Genomic DNA, 6000 nt, shown 5'->3' on the forward strand with positions numbered 1-6000 from the left:
GGGAAATTCTGCCTCCAGGCTGAGGTTGGACTCAAGCTCAATATCAACCCTTCCCTGGGTCACCAGTCTGCCAGCCTACCCTACAGATTGTGGAGGGAGTCAGCAGCCTCCACAATCACATGAACCAATTCCTAAAAATAAATCTTTCTTTATCTCTGTCACTAATTCTGGTTCATATTCCCCTCTCCTCTTTTCTTCCCTCTCTTCCTCCCTCCCCACCTCTGTATCTTTTATCTCTCGAGAATCCTAATACACTCAGATGAAATATTTAATTTCTGGTCACATTACAGGTGACATTTTAGAAGGAACCCTGGTTCTCTCTCTTTTGATTTTCAAGTTTTTATGGGACAGATGCCTATACAGCTTTGCTCTCTATGTTATAAATGGTCAATAACAATCAGAAAATAAACAAAAATTTAAAAAAATTATGGAGTATCTCAAGATAATATTCTAATAGCCCAGTACAGCATATTATGGGGACCTGAATTCAGATAAGAGCAGTAAAAAAGGCAAAGAGAACATCTACTTAGTACCTTAATACTTAGAATATAGGCAGAGTCTACCAGATTTTTTATAAACTATAGAGAAGATGAAAAGTATGTGTGTTACAAAATATCCAAGAGGTAGTGACCAATTGAACTTAGGAAGAAGGAAAGTATAGGAAGTTAAGATGATTTTGTTTCTAACTTAGGAAGTTCAGGTATGAAAGGAAGATAATGAACACACACACATACAAATATACAAAGATACGTAGAGGTTTGTGTCTAATCACAAAAAGTAAATCTTTTCTAAAAGATAGATATTTTATCATCAAAATGCAAAGATATCTGAAGCCATATGCATTTGAAATTTCCTTGGGTAAGACGAGTATATGTGAAGAAGGGCTATGAACAGAAATCCATCTAAATGGTAGACAAAGATCCCACTACATATATTTAAAAAGAAAAAAAGATAAACCAGCAAGACATGGAACAAGTTGACTCAAATTTTGAAATATTACAGTAGACAAAGGAAGGGAAATTATCAGAAGGAATGGAATAATGAACACTGTAAAATACCACAGAGAAATCAATAAAATAAAAGTAAAAAGGTACTCGGAGGGATGGGCAATTTTCCAAGTTTTCTGGCAACTTTAGCAATAATAGTTTTAGCAGAGTGATGAGGACAGAAGCCAAGCTGCAATAGATGTACAGAGACTGACATGAGGAAAAACAATACTAAAGCATACTGCTTGTTGAAAAAGCTTGTTTTTAAAGAGAAAGGAATAGATAAGACAGTCACAGAATTTCACAAAAGGTCCTGGACATGTGTGTATAAGTAAAAAGAAGGAACAGCTGAAAAGGAAGAAGTTGAAAAAAAAAAAAGTGATAATTGATAAAGCAAGGATTTCTAAGAGATAACATAATTAGAAGGAAAAGCCTGAACAGAATAGGTTTATCTAACTAATGGAGGCAGGGAAAATTAGGTAAATATGAATATGTGAAGAGAAATATATTTGAATAGAGAGAAACTGAAATAATGTGTATCATATAAACAAAAGAAAAATAATTCCAGAGATAATCTCCTTCTTTTTGACATTTTATGTTGCAGATGCTATTCCACCTCTCATATGCCTCTACACTATAATCAAAGGCTGATTAATAGCAGAGGCTGAGAGAAAAAAGAAACAGAAATCTAAGACTGTCATATTTCATAAGACTGACTGAATCCTAAAAGAGTCAGAGTAGAGAGCCATTTAAGCCATTTAAGGCAGATAAGGGCCCTGAGGGCAACTTCACCAAATTAACATCAGGTTGGCTTGGGATCCTTTAGCTCTTTTCAAATTCCATTTCCAGCTGAAATAAATATGTTTGCTCTATCACTATTTCCTTCTCTCTTTTCAATGTCTTCAATACGTTCTCATATTAAACTTCCCTAACTGGTCTATAACTGACATCTGCTGGGACATTCCTGAACGGATCAGCATTTGATTACTGCATGTTGTTTTTCTTCTTTTTAATGCTTATCGCATATAACATCAAAATGAAGTGTGGAGTAGATATCTTGACACAAATAATGCCGGATGCTTGGACACACTTGCCTTTGTACAGATCCAAGTTATGAGCTTGTCTCTTGATGAGAAGATAAACCTCAGTGAAGTAAGACATTATAAAGACATCTGCCTTATAATGAAAAACTGGATATCTTATGTTTAAGAAGGTATAAGAAATATATTGCAATGATTCATAGTGATGGAACATCAAAGCAATAAATGATGTTTTAAGTACACATTTTCTAGTAAAATATTAATAATTATGTCATCTTTCTTTCCTTTTTTTTATCTTTTTTTCTCTTTTTACTCTAAATTTTGACAACTGTTCCAAAGATTTGGAAAAAAAGCCTGTGTGTTCAAAAGTGCCCAAATAATATATGCCATGCCAGTCTGACACAACAGACGGACCCCTGACAGAGTTTGGTAACTATCCAAAATATAATGCCAGTATGCTCTGTGTGTGTGTGTGTGTAGCTTCAGAAAATAAATAAAAATTATACAGGACCTTTTGTGTCTTTGCACTTTGTTACAGTACACTATCATCTATAACTTCAGCAATTTAGCAAAAGTAATTTCAAAGTATCAACTTTTTAGATTTAAACTAATAGCAAGAAATAAAAGCTAGTTGATGATAAGCTAAACAAAAACTATTCTATAGTCTTGATATAATCATCAGAATCATATTTCAACATACTGAGTAAAAAAAATGTCCTTGAAGCTCGATGATACAGCAAATAAAATGTTAATAATCATTAATATAGAACTTTCAAAGCCACTGAACTGAGCAATGAATGACAGAAAAACAAAGAATATTTAAGATGAAACAGGTAAGAGTCTAGATCGCATTTTTATGTAAACTATGCATTAATATCAGCCTGTTTTAACATATGTTTACACATTAGGTAAAATGTGGAAAAACATAGAAAAATATAAATCTTTAATCAAATATAAATATTTGTCTTGAATTACCTGGAGTATCTGAGATTTGGCCTTCACATGTGCATGGAATGCTTATAAAGATGATTATATTAATAAAATACTAGTAGTACTAGTTTTTGTACTAGTTTTTGTACATGTACTCAGGTAGTACATGTTTACCAAAAGCATCATCTGCTAAGTCCAAACTGAAGATCATTTGATAATAAACACAAATAACAGTTACCATAAATCAGATATTTTATTCCTCAGAATTTTTATAAAATTAATAAAAGTAAATACTGAAGACAATTATTTAGTTAGTTGGAAGTCAAACTTTACCAAGTATACAATCATCAAATATCAAGGTTAATCTTTCTTTTGTTTATTCTTTGAAATTACTATGCCATTCTGGGCTTCTCTGGTAGCTAAGAAGGTAGAGTCTGCTTGCAAGGCAGGAGACCTAGATTCTATCCTTTGGTTGGGAAGATCCCCTGGAGAAGAGAATAACAACTCACTCCAGTATTCTTGGTTGGAGAATTCCATGGTGCCTGGTGGGCTACATACAGTCCATGGGTTCCCAAAGTGCCAGACTCAACTGAGAGACTAACACTTTCACACTTCCACATGACCATTAGGCACTTTGCTCTTGCAATCAACTCTTCTGTGAAAAGTTAAGAATTTTGTTGAGCAATATGAATTTTGTCCATTTTTACCAATACTTGAGCCTGTTACAAAGTATAATTTTTCTTTGAGTTACTTTGTAATTGTTTATCTATGTAGAGTTTGGTATAGTTTTTTTTTTTTTTGGCTGATCCAAGGCTTATAGCATCCCAACCAGGAATTGAATCCAGCCCGTAGGCAGTGAGTGCATGGCGCCCTAACCACTGGACTGCCAGGGAATTCCCCGTTTTTCTTATTTTTAATTCACAGCAATAAACTACCTGAGGACCGGGACTCTATTTTGTAAACTCTATTTCAGGCAGTGTTAGCAAATTTAACTAAAAACAGACAGTTCTACTAATTTTAAGTTCACTCTTTTTAAATGAGTGAATTTATGACCTTTTGAAATGCCAGTAAACATTTCATTACAGTACTTTTTCTATCTTGGGAACTTCTAGATTGTAATGATGTAGACATAATTAATAACTGAACTATTTGTCTGAAGAAACTTCTAGTAGAGGGAGTATGCCAAAACCGAAAACATATAAGTGAACGTTGTTAGTATTGAGATAAACACATAAAATATGCTATGGAAGAACAGAGGAGGGACTGTTCAGGTTTCTTGCAGGACTGAGGTAGATTTACTTGAGGAAATCACTCCTACCCTGAGACTTGAAGGATGAACAGGAACACACCAAATATACCCAGAGAGTGTGAATAAGGGAAAAGTTCGTGTCAGATTATAGAAATGTGACAGGACACAGATGGCTCAAATCTTGAATCTTTGAATCTTTGGGACCCTATAGACTGTGCCCGCCAGACTCCTCTGTCCATGGGATTGTCCAGGTAAGAATACTAGAGTGGGTTGCCATACCCTCCTTTAGGGAATCTTCTAGATCCAGGGACTGAACACACATCTCTTGTATCTCCTGCATTGGCAGACAAGTTCTTTACCACTAGTATCAACTGGGAAGCTGCACTGCTCAAAAGGAATGCTCCACAAATGCTACCATGGCAAAACTGAGAGAGTCTACAATGCTACCCAGCATACTGTTGTCATCTTTGCAAACTAATAAGGACAAGATTCTTGCCAAGAGAATTAATGTGGGTATCGAGCATATTAAGCACTGTACAAGCCAAGATAGCTTCCTGAAACGTATGAAGGAAAAATGATAAGAAAAAGAAGGAAGCCAAAGACAAAGCGACTTGGGTTCCTCTGAGGCACCAGCGTGCTCCACCCAGAGAAGCACATTTCATGAGAATCAATGGAAAGAAAGGAGCCTCAACTACTGGAAACCCTCCCCAATGAATTCAGAGCATGGTGGGGGAAAAGAAAACAAAGACCTGGACTATAAAAAGAAAACAAAAAGGAAGAATCACAGAAAGAAAAGAGAGGAATCAGGTCCATAAATGGCACAGGGCCACAAAGGATAAAATAAGTAGTTAGCATGAATAAACACTTTGAGATAAACATAGAAAATTTCTAAATGAAAAACAGCAAAAAAGCAGTTATTTACATTGAGAATAACATTTTAAAGATGGTTAAAGAGACAGATGGTGACTGCAGCCATGAAATTAAGACACTTGCTCCTTGGAAGTAAAGCTATGACCGACCTAGACAACATATTAAAACGCAGAGACATTACTTTACCAACAAAGGTCTAGTCAAGGCTATGGTTTTTCTAGTAGCCATGTATGGATATAAGAGTTGGACCATAAAGAAAGCTAAGTGTCGAAGAATTGATGCTTTTTGAACTGTGGTGTTGGAGAAGACTCTTGAGAGTCCCACGGACTGCAAGGAGATTCAAGCAGTCAATCCTAAAGGAGATCAGTCCTGGGTGTTCACTGGAAGGACTGATGTTGAAACTGAAACTCCAGTACTTTGGCCACCTGATGTGAAGAGCTGACTCATTGGAAAAGACCCTGATGTTAGGAAAGACTGAAGGCAGGAGTAGAAGGGGACAACGGAGTATGAGATGGTTAGATGGCATCACCAACTTGATGGACCTGAGTTTGAGCAAGCTCTGGGAGTTGGTTATGGACAGGAAATCCTAGAGTGCCGCAGCCAATAGGGTTGCAAAGAGTCAGACATGACCGAGCGACTAACTGAACTGAAAGAGACAGAAAAGAGTAGGTTCTTTATAAAAATACTTAGTTATTTTCTGGCAAGTTGATTCTTATAAATTCCTTTGACACATAATCTAGTGATAAGACTGTAATTCAATGGCCTAATTTACATCTTAATCTAAATATGTGAACAGAAACTACTGAACTAAGTTGAGACTAAAGTTTAAAGATCTGTTGATCTAATGAATACTTTCTGTGGGATTGTAGGCTATAGAGTTGGCTGGAATGGTGTTACAGGCAATTTTCCAGAAACACATATAAAC

Source organism: Cervus elaphus, chromosome 5, assembly GCF_910594005.1.
Source record: "Cervus elaphus chromosome 5, mCerEla1.1, whole genome shotgun sequence".
Lineage (NCBI taxonomy): Eukaryota > Metazoa > Chordata > Mammalia > Artiodactyla > Cervidae > Cervus > Cervus elaphus.